Consider the following 15709-nt stretch of genomic DNA (forward strand, 5'->3'; position numbering starts at 1 on the left):
TTAATTTGCCCGAAAGGCTGGAAGAGCAGAGCAGAGCAGGCAGTGGCTGCAGGTCCTTATTGACTCAACCAGACGCTATATATACACGAGTTCCTGGCTCTTCTTCTTTTTTAGAGCCTCCTGGTGGGGACGCTCCTGACCTTTGACCTCAGGGTTCAAAGGTCAGGGGGGCGATCACACCGCTAGGCCGAGGTGCCGAGGCGCGGCAAGGATTTGCCAGAGAGGAAAAAAATACATCAGGACCGCTTAGATTCCACCGATCTTATCCATCACCCGAGAATCGCGTTATCGCCCTCACATTTCATTTAACCTCATTCATGAATTCTTTCATGAGTTTGCCCGAGCTGAGGGCGGCTCTCCTCGGAGTCTTCTGCAGCTCGTTCCGTTTAGCATATCACTGATGTCATGGAAAAAAACCTGCAAAGCCCCCCGACTGAACTGAAACTGCGGTGTGCGTGCGTCAGTGCCGCTTGGTCAGTCCTCTACAGGGCGTCGTGTCAGTCTTCCACACTGAACACGGGCTGCATGATGACAAAGAAAAAATAATTACGTTTTATAAATCCTACAAAGTGTTTTTTTTAAAAAAAAGGTCTCGTAAATGATACGGATCCCACAAAAGCAGTTTTGAATGTCACATCAAAGCACCCGTGTATTCATTTTTGCATATGTAAAAAGAAACCAGACAGGATTCAACTCCAGCTGGGAAATAAATGCGTGAAGCAAAGCAAACATACAGTATGTCAAAATTCCAAAAGGGTCAACCTCGATTTGTACTGTCAGAATTCCCAAGGCTGAATCTCGATTTGTACTGTCAGAATTCCAAAGGCTGAACCTCGATTTGTACTGTCAGAATTCCAAAGGATCAACCTCGATTTGTACTGTCAGAGTTCCCAAGGCTGAACCTTGGAATTCCAAAGTACTGTCAGAATTCCAAAGGCTCAACCTCGATTTGTACTGTCATAATTCCCAAGGCTGAACCTCGGAATTCCAAAGTACTGTCAGAATTCCAAAGGCTCAACCTCGATTTGTACTGTCAGAATTCCCAAGGGTCAGCCTCAATTTGTACCATAACTTTGACAAAAAAAGCGGGGGGGCGGGAGGGGGATTGGCAGGGAGGGGGTAGCAGTAACCTTGATTATCTGGCCTTGTAACGCCCCCCCTCTCTGCATTTCCATCCACAAATGTCGTTCTGAGGGTTGAGCTTTTTTTTGTCCGACCGGCGGAAAACCTCACGTTCCATTTCGCCCGAGGGCTTGCTCACACCCGGCGTAGCCAACCTTGCCTCTGTAAAATAAATTCCATTCCGTTTTCAGTGCCAGATACCGCACCTTCACCTCATTAGAGAAGGGCAATTCTGGCAGCCGATCAATTGTCAGAACACTGTGTTTTTTTTTTTCTTTTTTTGAAGGAAAAAATAGGGCAGGGATTGCATCTGTTGTTAAGTAACTCTGGCAAGGAAAGTGACTGTGGACTCAGAGATGATTCTTCAGTCCAGTTTCCAGGAAGTCCTTTGAACACCGGCTTTTACATAACATAATATAACATAATGATGAGAACAAGTCGTTCAGCCGAACAGTGCTTGCCATTTTCCTGACTAAATTGTCACAAGGACTTTTAAGCCACAAGGAGAGTGGTATTGTAGTTGAATAAAGAATTTTAACTGTGCATGACCATTTCTGTCATTTTAAACAAAATCTTCCATTTTAATCCATTCTTAAAATGTATTTAGCCGGTATCTTCCGTGATGTTTTCTTTCATGATTAAATAATACCCTTCAGTGGACTTTGCCAATAGGTTTGCATGTGACATGCCCGAAGCATGTTTCTCTGACCTTACTCAGCTTGCTTGGAGCACTAGAATGTTCTAAGACTGCTCGGGGAACGTCAGTCTGACAAGAAAACAGGAATCTCACGGGAGCCTTCTCCAACGTTCCGGAACCTTTTTGTGTTAGCTGAGCACGTCTACAACAAACCCTGGCTGCCAAAGCAAGAGCAGTGGCTCGTTCCCTAAACTAATAAGGGTTATAAGGCTTGTGTTAAGCTTCATAACCCACAACTGCATCGCCCAATCACCAGAACACTTACAACAATTCGTAAGGACGCATCTTTAAGAAGGTGCAAGCTTCGTACTGAACCACTAACACTGATAAATGGGATTTTGAACCTAAACAAAAGTGGAAATTTGGTTATTGAAAAACCGCAGTGTAGCTATATAACACAGTGAATAAATCCTTCTGAAGAACAGCCTGCGTCCACAGTCCCAGAGAACTTCAGGTTAGCGACGGCACTGAAACAGTAACAGGATTTGCCAGTCTTCCCCGCCAACTTCTTTATTTTGTTTTTTCATCCACATTGCACGGAGTTGCACTATCTCCGCAATAACATTCCAGTATGATAATGTGCGGTTTCATCTCAGGTGAAAGACGCTAATCAAATGGAAGGCACCGGTTCATTTCCTCGCTTCGCGGATTCACTCGTCACAGAAGCTCAGCCGTCAGCTCACACGGAGGAAGCGTTATAATTACTGATCAGGCACAAAAAAGAAAAACTGCTCCAAAGTTTTAAAACCACGTAATGCCCTCCTCCCCCCGCCACAGAATCTGCACTGGAGAACCTCCAACTGACAATAAACATACATCAGTACGTGCTTTGGAAATCACAACTATTCCAAGCAAGACAAATCTTTTGATACTGCTTGTTTAGTCTAGTACCTTTTTTTTCCTGTTTGTTTTAAGTCACTTAGTTTAGACGTTAGACACAACAAAATAAATCCTGCTAGGCAGTGCAAAACGTTATGTTCAAAGTGTGAGAAATCAATAAGGTAAGATCTCCCAGAATCCCATCCCCCCACACCCCCCCACCCCCCCCCCCCCCCCCCAAGCACAAATTATTCCCAATCCGGTGCAGCCACTTCTCCCAACAGATGGAAGCCAATTAGCCACCTGCCTCGGGGAAAACACTTGGGTGCTCACGTGAAGCTTCGGGGCAGCTGAAGCAGGGTTGCCGGGTGGGTGGGGGGGGCGGGGGGGGGGGTGGCGGCAGACCTGCCACCGCTTTGGGAACGGCAGAATGGAGAATTAATGAGGGAGTGGCACCGGGGAGATCCGAAAAAGCGATGAGGGGGATCAAAACAGTCGCTAAGCAGAAGACGGAGAGGCAGCGACTATCTAGGCACCATCGCACCAAGCCTGTTTTTTTTTACCCCATGAGAATGAGTAAACAAATGACTTAATCTGTAGAACAATCTGCAGATTTAAAAAAAACGCTGCTTTTAAATGGGCTGGTGTCAGACTCTGAGTCTTTGTTGCCTTCGGGGTAGACCAACTCATTTCACAACAGAACAAGAAATGCTTTAACAGCATCAACACCAAAAATATTTTTTTAAATCGCTTAACGCCATTGATTCTATCAATTCTCTCATCGCTGTGTCAAGGCCTTGCCTCTGTCCAGTGATGTCACTTCCTCTCGTTTTCAAATCGAGCCACTGGACCAGAGACCTGCAGCTCGGACACCAGACTCGTTTCAAGAATAAGCACCCAAATCCACGGTGGAAGGTGTTCAGGTTTAACTTCTAACATGGTTGGTCAGGGTCACCTCTGGCATATACTGTATGGTAAAGGCTACAGTTTTGTAGGCCAAACACAGCTATGTAGGTCATTCAGTGGCAATGTCGTCTGTAGGATTTTAAAACTCACAGCCAATGGCGGCACAGAAAACAGAGCGAGATATGTCTAAAGAAAGAGATCAAGACTCCTCTGTCTGCAATATCAAAACCTGTCACAGGAAAAAAGGACGATGTCAGCCTCATCCTGGAGGCAGCCAGAACCTCTTTTTGATGCAACAATAACGCTTTGAAAAAAAACCCAAGTTTGATCTTGAAAAGTTTCTAGTCCCTCCGAAGCTGCCAAAAAAAAGGATTAAATAAAATGCCAAGAAGAATTAAACTCTGCGATACTGAAGACACATTTTGAACAGGAAATATATTCCACGGCTTCTGTGCTCTCAACTTCAAGGCACTTGTTTACTTCGCCACCCCCCAACCACCAAATGTGAAAACGGAAACTGGCACAGACTTACATAATGTCAATAAAGCTGGTTGAAATTCAAATGAGAGTACCACTATGCGCTACCAGTGGAATTCATACATGCAAATAGGTCTCTATGTTTAGACGAAAATAAAAAAACGGTTACCATCCTTACTGACTGGAAATTATTGAGCTGAGAGTCTATGATAATGCTGAGAGAACCTGGCCAATCAGAAAAGAGCAGGCCACACCCATTGTTCACCAGTAGGTGAGACCTTTCTTGCGGTGGTCAAGGCAGTGTGGGACTCTGAATGTGAAACCCAGTGAATAAATAGGAATCGAGGAACTCCCTGACTTCACAGCGCGCTCGACATTCAGACCCCTTCCTCGGTGCCAAGTTTATCGACGGCAGTTTACGCCATCTTAAAACTTAATCGTCACCCGGGAAGAAGAAATGGCCGACGGCCTGTCTCCATTTACACCGGACATCAATAGCTCTGATTTAATGCCGAAATAATTAAACGCAGTGAAATACGATGACCCCCGCCTCGGCCCGAGCTGCACAGTTAAAGCTCAGGCGGGTCTTCTGAGCAGGCAACACAGGAACACAAAGGAAGAGAAGCAGCCGTCTTCGTCTTTCCCACCGGGCTTCGCCGGCAAGGCGGCCCGTGGGCGAATTCTCCCGGCTTCCGAGCTGGGGACGGAACTCACCCACACTGTCACGCCACACAAAGAAGCAAAACAGTCCCACCATCCTACAACCGGCAGTGCAGTATAATGGGTAAGGAGCTGGTCTTGCAACGTAAAGGTCACAGGTTCGATTCCCAGACAGGACAATGCTGCTGTACCCTTGAGCAAGGTACTTAACCTGTGTTGCTTCAGTATATATCCGGACGTATCGCTCTGGATGCTAAATGCCTGTAATGTAATGCAATGAGCTTCTGAGCTAAAGACGACAATCAAGCCCAAAACTCTCCGCATCTTCCAATGCGTAGATTCACAACTGAATGGACACCTAAATAGCATCTAAGCCAGCGTCAGCTCAGCGTGCAGAGGTGACCAGTGATCAGGTTGCAGGTTTCAAAGCCCTGTTATAGTTCTACTGTCGCAGCCATGCGAACCAAATGAGCTGCCACTGACACTAATTAATTAAGTTAGAAAAATTAAAAGGAAAGCAGAGAGAGAGAGAAAAAAAAGCAGAGAGGGCTTTAGATCGGCAAAGACTTCCTCGCGAAGCGGAGCTTCGCATTTCAAGAATAAATTAAAGTCTGCGAACGCAGATGGTCGTCAGAGGTCTCAACACGCCCTTGCCGTGCCGATTAGGAACAGCACTTACTGTAGCACGGAAACGCACGCCAGTTTAGACACCGGTCAGGCGGTCAGACAGCTGTGTGCATTTACCATACGCCCACTCTCCCTCCAACAACTTCCATGCGTCTCCACAATTTATGTTCGTCTTTCCCGCCTTCAACCTAATTGATGGGGAATTGCTGAGAAACTATTGGTCGCATGCCCAAAAGTGGGCGGAGTCTATCTGAAGTGTCGTCCCGGGGGCTTGTAAGCGGAGAGGTACAGCCTAGACCTGGCGAACTAAGCTAGGAGCAAATTCACTTCTGATGTGGCTGTGCAGGTAAAGCTTAGCCGCCGCACCGCTTTACATGACCACCAGGGGGCGGTAAAACCATCGTCCCCCCCATCTGTCACACACACACACACAGGAACAGTGTACAGTTAACAGCAGGGCAATGACCTTCTCACCCACGCCTTTACTACCTGCCAGTCAGTTCTGATGTGCCAGAGCTTTCGAGGACCCATAACCACTGCCCATTCCTGGTCACAGAAGCACAGAGTACAACTGTGTCATTGATGGGGTCCCACCCCCCAATCTCAGGACGGGCCTGACATTCAGCGCCGCCCCACCCCCCACCCCCCACCCCCACCCCACCGGCTCACTCTACGTCATTTCCAGGACAGTGAGAATTTTATTTTATTTTTTTAATGTATGACAGTTCGAAATGGCAGCAGATCAGAAACTGTCACCATGGGCGGGGGGGGGGGGGGGGATTGTGTTCTACGTGTGAAATGTACAATGTGTGAGATGTGCAGTGTGCAAGGTACCCACTGATGCTACATGGCTCCTTTCAAGTGCATTCTTAGGTGCCGTGAATTCAGCCCTGAACACCCATGCCATTTAACTCCCACCAGTTTTGAACAGCAGGTAGCACTACCCTTTGAGTGTGTGTGTGTGTGTGTGTGTGTGTGCGTGTGTGTGTCTGTTCATGCGTGTGTGCATGTACAAAAACCACACAAATGTGACTGCTGCTGAGGGTCAGTCTGGAATAACCCCCATACATGGCAGATCTGGACTGAAGAGGAGCTCGAACAGATGGAAGCACTTAATTAAGCAAACCCCTGGTGAAAAAGCAAATGCAAATACGCGAGGGTGGGGGCCGGGGGCATAATAACGATACTTAAACTCCTGAGCGGTCATGCATTACTGTTTTTTTTTTTTTCTTTCTTTCCTTTCTGCTTTGTGTTCAGAATCCTTAGAGGGAAGAGGTGACTAGCCACCGATATTTGACGGAAGCCGCGCAGTCGCCCTTGCCAGCTCGTCATAAGGCAAGGTCTGTAATAATCATCACTCCAGTTTAAATGAGGATAAAGCTAACAGACAGACTCCGTGTCTCAACTGAGCCACTCGCACCTAAACTCGTCTTAATACCTTTCAGGAATAAGGCCGTCAGATCAGACCAGCGACCAGCGTTAAATCGGATGTCTTCATTGCGTACTGACGATGCCTACAGACACTTGGCACATTACAACGACGCTGTAACTCGTTCAATAAACTGCACCCCCGTTCCGAAGAAAATAGGCTACTGAGTACAGACGAGTGAGACAAGCGACACAGAAATTATTCTACTGATAAAACCCCCATATTTCACTGCGGTAACATTTAGCGCTACCTCAGTCAATCGTTAATCGAAAAACAAATTACTTAGGAGATTATTCCTAAACCTAAAGTACGCATTTTAGGATTACTGGTGATAATGCTGCCTTTTTCATATTTGCAGACAACTAACACATTTGCTGAATAACCTACCAACAGATGGGCATTGCTACAGTTATAAAATAAGGAAACTGAGCTTAAAAATAAAAAAGATTGAGACTTGTGAAAAAACACGCCAATAACAGAAAAAAAAACACTAGTAGTGAATGATACGAAATGTACTGTATAGCGTTCCTCTTGTACCCGATTATGTCATCGTATGTCCTCTCTCTTCGCAGGCAGCGAGACTACCCGAGGAGACGTGTTCAGGTCTGTCCGACAGACAGGAGGGCACCAGTGCGAACTAGCTTTGTTATACCCTGAATCTAATCACTCGCAGTAAATGTGTCAGGGCTCGATCTCACGGCACTGCACGAATAATAACACGTTCCTCTTCTGGATCTGCGCCTTGTTTGTTTACGAAAGAAAGCTGCAGACGCATAGTCAGGCCGCGTCGTGTTTAGAAAAAAAAATGCGATTTCATAGACATAAATGAAAATGATTGTGACAATGCCAAATAGTGCGAGTTATGCTCGACACGGTAACCTGCGAGGTTTGTTCTATTAGCATTGTGTCTATGTTTAGTAAAGTCTGACTAAATCGCAGCATATTAAAGTTTGGATCAAACGCAAGCAGAGGATATCGCACTTAGACAAACGCATTTTGTGATAAGACTTCAGAAATAAAACTTACTCTGTTTCAGTGGGGTAGGTACCGATCTACATTGAGGTAAACAAAAAATGCCCTAGTGCAGGAAGCAATTTCTTGTGCAGCTTATCAGACATATCAGGGTGACATTTCCTGTTACAGTAAGCTAACTTTGCTGTGCTAGAAACATTTAAAGAATAGCCGTTATGTAGGCTGGCTATTAAATATCTCTAGAATAGGGTGCATAGATAAATTAGCCCAAAGACAAAACTAAACCGTCACAGCTACCTAGGTAGCCAGATACATTCGGTTTGTTAGCCCTGTTTATATAGCTAATCTACACGCGTTCAAATAATGCTTTGGACGACATGAAAATAGCTCACCTTTAAAATCCTTTCACAAGTCATTAGCATATTAAGGTGTATCCACATTCGTTCTTTGCAGGCTGGTTAGGCAGCATTTAGGTCTTCATGTGAAGCTTGCTTTGGGTTTGCAAAGGCGTGCGCTCCCTCGTCTGCCTCAAATGTTTCTGTTTTCTCTTGTTTCAACCAACTACATAAAACCCCTCCCACCTCTCTAGTTTTACCAATGGCGGATCAGCTTCTTCCAAAAGACCACCCACTGCCTCAAACCACGCCCCCTGTTTAACATTCCAAAATCGAACTCCCCGTTTCCACTGATTTTTTGAAGTGTGTCACGGTTTGGAAAAAATTAACGAACAAAATTAGGGAACGAACTCCGCTGCAGTGCGCAATAATTTGTGGATGGGAAATGACCACCGGATATTAGTGCAATATGTATTCATAGAAACCGTGACAATAGAATGTATTATTAATGTTAGTGAAGCCTGGCTCAGTCGAACTATTTCAATTTGAATTTTATATGAGTATCGTTTAATGACAACAGACATCAGGACCTGATATGGAAGAAAAGTGAATCTTCTAAAACAATTTGTACCATCTGTTTCAGCTGATAATAATAATAATAATAGGCCTACTAACTTTTCTTGCTTGGGGTGCTTTTCTTTTCTTTTCACTTAAAAGTCGTAGAAGGTTATTGTGTCCAGTTGCGCTGGACTAGACTTCAGTATGGCCAAGGAACGGTACCTGAACCATGGGTCAGAACCAATTTTTGGAACCCTGAAAAGGAATGGTGTAAAAGGCTAAAAAGAACCAGCCTGTATGGCCTAATTGAGTCAATTATGGCAATTTTTTTCCCTTTTAATTCAAAAACATGAGCAACATGCAAAAAAAAAAGTTTAAATCAGGCCTCATTCTCAGAGAAATGGAATGTCATTACTACAGGAAGCCAGCCAGCCAGTCAGTCAGTCAGCCAGTCAGTCAGTCAGTCAGTCAGTCAGCCAGCCAGTCAGTCAGTCCGCCAGCCAGTCAGTCCGCCAGCCAGTCAGTCAGTCAGCCAGTCAGTCAGCCAGTCAGTCAGTCAGCCAGTCAGTCAGCCAGTCAGTCAGCCAGTCAGTCAGTCAGCCGCTAATCGAGGGACACTGCTGTGTGGGAGGGCTGCTCTTTCCAATAAGTGCTGCAAACGCAGCAATTTCTTACTAACGGCGGTGGCTCACTGATAATTCAACGGCTCATTAGGTGGGCTGTGGGCATCAGAACATTCGAGACACCCTTTATGGGACACTGCAAGGAAACTACAGCTGCTCAGGTTAGCATAAAATGGACCTCAGAGGCACACTGGAGCTAAATTGGTGTTTCTTGGTGGTTTTTTTTTTCTTCTTCTTCTTCTTTTTTTTGTGAGAGTGTATTACATTGCACGAAGGGCATAGCATGTTTGAAAATGTTTAATACAAACGTTCCATGAGCAGTTTCCTGTCACACTGGTTCCTCGACAATGTGAACTTGAAAGTACAGTACCTGCATGTTGCATTTGTGACAAGATTTTCATGCATAATAAGCAGACCATGTGTGCCTCTGAGTGTGTGTTTGTACCTGTGCATATATGTGTGTGCGTGTGTGTGCACACACGCGTGAATGGGTGTGTATGTACATGCGTGTGTGTGTGGTGTGCGTGTTCACGTGCATGTGTGTGGTGTGCATGTGTGTGTGGTGTGAGAGTTCATTCACATGTGTGTGTGTAGTTTGTGTGTGTGTCTGTTGTGCATGTGTGTGGTGTACGTGTACTCTGTGTGTGTGGTGTGTAAGTGTGTGTGTGTTTTCAAAAAACCAATCCATTGTGAATTTCCCGATGCATTTCATTAGCAGTATGGATCTGAACACTTGAAATGATAGGTCACTTCTGAATGACAGATCAGCCAATTAAAAATGAAAGAAATTACTGCAGAGTCATATCACACAGGAGCTACAGTTTTTTTTTTTGTTTTTTTTTTTTTTTTTTAAACAAAACAAGAGTCTGTTTACCATTCCAGTGATTCACCCGCGCCGCTCACAAGCAGCTTGTTCAGTAAGCTGTCAGCCATCAGTCTTTCAGGGCAATTATCTAGCCGCCCCGTCTGATTGCTGTCCAAAGACGAAACTCATTTCATTCATCCACCCTCAAGCCACCCTTTGGATGAGCCATTAAAACCCAACTGTTGGCTCGCTGTGGTCATTAAAGACGAACGAGTCGCTTACAACAAAAAAATGTTTAAAATGACACACGTCCAAAACCACATGTGAACACCCAACAAAACATTACATTCATGTGAAACATTACCCGTGGTGAGGGCGATTATTGGCGTACATATATTTTAACGTGTCAGTCCACATGCTGTTCCTTATCTTGTTTGTTTAGACAGTCTCTTCCGGGCGTCATTGCCAAAGGGCACATACTTGTGACGAAAATGGCAGTACGAATATTAAAGAAGCAGTAGGCCCGTGTGTTTTACTGGCTGTCATTCAAACAGGGAGCCGCACCAACACATTTTGTACCCGTTTAGGTGTAACACTGTACTTTTTACTCTGGGCGTGCGTACCTGGTCTTTGTACCCACACGCTCAGAACATAGTGTTCCGCTCTCGTGCCAAATTGAATCTCTTGCGTGTCTGTGTGTGTGTGTGTGTGTGTGTGTGTGTGCGCGCACGCACACGTGCGGGAGTGTGTAATGCGCGTATGAGTACGTTAGCACGTTAGCGCAAAGAAGAAGGGCACTGTGGTCCTGGTTGGTCTGCAGCAGCACTGTTCGAAGCAGACGTCTGTCGTCGCGGATTCTTTCGTACGATTGGCATCGCATGGCATGCAGTACTTTCTTCTTCTTCTTCTTCTTCTTCTTCTTCATTTGTGGTTGTTTCTGTTAATCTTTTTTTAACCCGCTCGCCATTCAGCTAGCATAGACGATGACAACACTCGCGCGGACGCGTAAACGTTTGATTGGCTGTCAGATCCAGGTCGGTTTGCGCCCTCCCAGGACTGGTCTAGGGGTCAGGCCAAGTGCCCGCAGGCGTACTAAATCGATTCGTTTTTAGACCAAACCTGTCACTGCACGACGACATTTAATAAACGACAAACTACTTTACGATTACAATCGACAATGACGGAGGTAGGCCTGTGTGTTATTCAGGAGTTTTCGGTCACGCAAGAACGCAGGTATTTATTTCTATCGATTGTTTTATTGTCTGTCGTGCTACTCACACATTTTGTGTCACGCCAAGAAGGGCTGTGCAACAGTAAACAGGATAATGCTGACTTGCCGGTTCTTGTCTTTCTTGTGGTTAAATCTGGGCATCAACCGAAAAGCTGCTGATAATTCTAGGAATAATACGATCGCAATTATCTGTAAGAGACTAAGTCAAAGTATAAACGATGCACACACAAAAAAAAACTGGATGAGTCACCGACAGACAAGTCGCAAGTTTCCACAAGTCCGAGCCGCTAGATCCCTCAGAGCTGAATCTATCTGACACGTATTGGGTGTCTTTGAACCATTTCTATTTAAAAACCAAAGCCTCCTTTTAACCGAGAAATTCTCTCACGTTCTTTCATTCGGCCGCGCGATCTGGAGTCTAAGTCTCCCCGGCACGAGATCCCCGGCGTTCGAATGAAAAGCGTAGGCGTCCGCCGCTGCTCGAGGCGGAACCGGAGTCGCGAAACAGGAGGTCGGTCTCCGTCCCCCACGGAGGGGTCAGAGCAGCCGACCGGAATGTTCCGGCACTGTGGAACGACTACTGCGTGGGGCGGGTGGGGCAGATCGGGGGGGGGGGGGGGGGGGGGGGGGTTTTCTCCGAATGCCCAGGTTACGTACATCAAACAGCAAGGCAGGAGAGCAGGCCAGCCGCGGCCGCGTGCCAACCCGGTCCAGCTTGGCACTGTTGGCAAACACCTGTCCATCCATTCACGGTACCCAATCACCCATTCTACGCCATTCGTTTTTACTGTAGTGCAGAGTCTGTATACTTCTGTAGTGGGTGGCGGGTTTCTGCAGTTCCTGCATTTAGCCTACTGAAAACACCCTCACAGCCTTACAAGGTAACGTTGAGGCGAGCAAAACAAAAATGAAACCGAGAACCTCCACTGTGGTTCTTTGATGTGCCCAACAGCACCATCACTTCCTGTGTGCCACAGTAATTACCACTGCCTGAGCTTAATAGGACACAACGGTTCACACATTTTTTAAAAATGGCCCAGAGGTAGCGTTTATTGATTTAAACCTTTTTTTCAGGATAACACATTTCTATTTACGATCTCTTTTTTTGTACAGAATAAGCTGACGTGCTGTAGACTTTATCACAGTGGAACTGTTAAGTTTGTCTTTCTAACTATTTGCAAACTTCAGGGTGACCTGTAGGCAGCCACATTTCTACCATTTTGTACCCCCTCTTTTCCTGAGCTGTTCAGTGCACAGCAGATTACAGAACAGGGCAGTACTGGTGCTTAAACATTACATGATGGGACAGAGATGGGAGGGAGTTTCAAAGAGTAGGGAGGGGGTGTTAAACCTGGAATCCCGATTAATTCGCACAGACAAGCTCTCCACATCTGGCCAAGTAAAAAGCCCCACCACATCTGGTTGGCTGCTCAATGCCATGCGTTCCCTGCCCAATTTCAGTCCCCTGATTGTCACAGTAAATGAGCATTCAGTTCTCAGATAATAAATAAATAAATAAAATGACACCTTGTCCACAGTGTACGAGCTGGTTTTCAGTTATAAAAATATATAAAATACATGCCGTTATTTCGAAAAATATATCCCGCCCAACGTCCTATTGCTGCATGTACAGGAATCACGACTATAACTCACATGCCAGAAGCAGGTAGTGGAAGGGTGATTTCATGTGGTAATTCATTCACGTTTTTTCTAATTATGTTGCCCTGTGCTGTATACGTACGGCTGCGAATCGAGCTGCTCTTAATTAATTCACTGAGCTGCAAGTTAAATAGCGGTTTGAATTTGACGCCTCTTGAAGGTTAACTGCTGTGAGTCCATTTGTTGGGAAAACATGTTGCTGCAGGTCTGTTTGTGCAAAAGATGACAGGGCTGCTTGTTAGCTGACTGCTTTGCAGGGGTTTTGGCCCTCTGGTGGTGAAATGCTGGTAGTGCCTGCCAAGGGAGACACTTCCTCTGGGAGAGTGAGAGAGTGGGTGAGTCTTTCACCCAAGAAACAGACAAGAAAGGCAGCAGGATAGACAGAGTGTGCAAGTGAGTGTCTGACTGAGTAAGTGAATGCACACGTGTGTGTGTGTGTGTATGAGCGTGTGTGTGAGCGAGCGCGAGCGAATGTGTGTGAGTGAAAGAATGTGAGTGTGTGAGAGTGTGTAAATGTGTGTGTGAGAGTGAATTTGTATGTGTGCGTGTGTGAGAGAGATAGTGAATGTGTGTGAATGTGTGTAGAGAGAGAGAGAGAGGGAGACGGAATGTGTGTGAGAGAGTGTGTGTGAGGGTTTCTACCTTTTCCAGGCTGGCTTCCAAACACAGCCAAAAGTAAGTTGTTTATTCAGCACATACTCTCAGGATCAGGGCTGCGATGTATTCAGCTTCGTGGATATGACCGTTGCAATGAAAATTAATTCCTGCTCCAGACGTATGTCAGACATTTTTGTTGTCTGCATCTAATTTCTCTTTCATTGCAGACTTTGGCCATGATTTGCCAGACAAGGCTTAGCCTGTGAAGGCATGTGTCTGGCAGTGCCTGGTTGATTTGAAATTCAGCAAAGAACTCCCTTCAGCGACGCCACATGAATCAAAATGTAATGGAGTTCCTTCTAAAACAATATCCTCTTAGTTCCATCCAGAGATTCCAAATACCTGTTGTGCTCAATAAGAAGCCATAAACAGAACCGTAAAAAAAAACAAAGTAAAATGGTAAATTTATCAGTACACCTGGGAATCACACACATCCGGGTTCTTCTACGTCCATTAAATTCCTAGTAAAGATGTACTTCCTGTTGTGATCCACTTCTTGATTTAATGGGAAAAGTGCCTAAAAACACCAATCCGATGGTCCCAAAGGATAATGAGCCAAACTGAGTATCTTAAGGGTCGTGTGCAAAAGCTGAGGCATGATGGGACTCTTTTGTTGTTTGTTAGTTTCCTCCAGTATATGAGGATGTTATTCTGGATTTTTTTATTCTTCTTCTTCTTTTTTGGAAGACAGACACCTTCAGCTGGGCGAGGAAGATGGATCACTCTGACATTCAGGGAGGGTGGGGGCGGGGGGTGTTATCGAAAGAGATTTTCTTTGGCAGAAAGTAAAATTGTCATGTTTTCTCACTGAATAGCGTGTTCAGTTATCTTGCCATTTGGCTGTCTTTATGTTCCATTTCAAAACTATTCCTGCAGCAAACCATAAATAAATACAAGAGATATGGTCTGAGTACTGGTTGGCAGTTGAATGATTTAGCAGTTGATTTAGTTTTTCATTTGTATAGATTCTGTGCACTTTTGGATTATCTCTGGGAAATTTGACTTTGAGTCTGACAGATACACCTGTATTGAAGTCACCTAAGCTCATGTTGCAAAAAAGGATGTCAGTTCATTTAATACATTTTTGATTAGATATAAATGGGTTGTTCTGAGGTGCTGCTGTTCTTAAGTGTTCACACAATGTGGAAGAACTGATCGAATGCATCAGGTGTCAGTATTGCGTAATCGTTAGGAAACCGTACTTGAAACTGTCCGTTGGATTCTCAGGTGGAGTGCCACTCTTGTACTCTTGATCAAGTAGTTGACCTTCATTCTGTAAATAGCCTATGCACCAACGCAAATGTAAAAAGTATGTAAGATGTATAAGTCGCTCTAAGGGTAGCATTTAATGCGTAAAATGTAAATACAAATGTATTGCCAGACCCTGTTATCTTAGTGAGGAATGAAGACTGTCTGAAAACAGCCTCTGCGTTTGCCCCCCCATCCTCAACGTCGCAAGAGCAGCACATTGAATGTTCACCCATATACAGAACACGGCTTTGCGCACGCAGACGCGCGACCCCCGATGCAACAGCTAATCCCAGCGTCCCGTTCGCAAACAGGCAGACATGACAGCTTTATGTTCTTCCGTTTACAAGTCACAACCGGAGGAGGCGTTACAGCAATGATCCATGTGCCTCATTTCGAAAAATAAACAAACGAAAGGGGACTTTTATCTCCTGCTGCTAAATCGTCATAATCTGCGGAGGAGCGATAGCAAGGATCACTGCATCCTGTTCGACAGCAAGCAGACAGAACTGAATTTGTATCTTCTCCCATTAGCTTACCGTTATCAGAGGACACGTCGCAGCTTTCAGTGAGGCGGTTATCATCTCCATCCGATTTTACACCCATTCACAGTCCTCTAGGTTTTTAACAGTGACTCATTCCACCACTTATCTCGCGTGGTAAACAGGTAGCGCACTTCATTACGCATAATGAGAGCCCTGTCCCGATGGCGCAGTGGCGCGTGGGCCCGTGCGCATCATGTGACACCTGCCGCAAACGTCCTTCAGCGTCGATTTACATTGTTTTTTACGTTCACGCGTTTAGCCGATGCTAATACTCAGAGCCACTCTCATTTCTGACACACAGTCCATTTGCACAGCTGGATGTGTCATCCCCAAGGCTCC

General features: G+C 45.4%; 1 protein-coding gene across 1 annotated transcript in view; it reads right to left on the reverse strand.

The window, feature by feature from the left end:
• The window catches only part of LOC118226121 (E3 ubiquitin-protein ligase RNF152-like), a 34443-nt gene extending 26182 nt beyond the window's left edge, over positions 1–8261 (reverse strand). Inside the window, exon 1 of the mRNA XM_035415454.1 lies at positions 8102–8261. The gene's annotated coding sequence lies outside the window, so the exon portion shown is untranslated. The remainder of the gene's footprint in view (positions 1–8101) is intronic.
• Positions 8262–15709: the final 7448 nt, after the last annotated feature.

The sequence above is a fragment of the Anguilla anguilla genome, chromosome 4 (genome assembly GCF_013347855.1).
Source record: "Anguilla anguilla isolate fAngAng1 chromosome 4, fAngAng1.pri, whole genome shotgun sequence".
Classification (NCBI taxonomy): domain Eukaryota; kingdom Metazoa; phylum Chordata; class Actinopteri; order Anguilliformes; family Anguillidae; genus Anguilla; species Anguilla anguilla.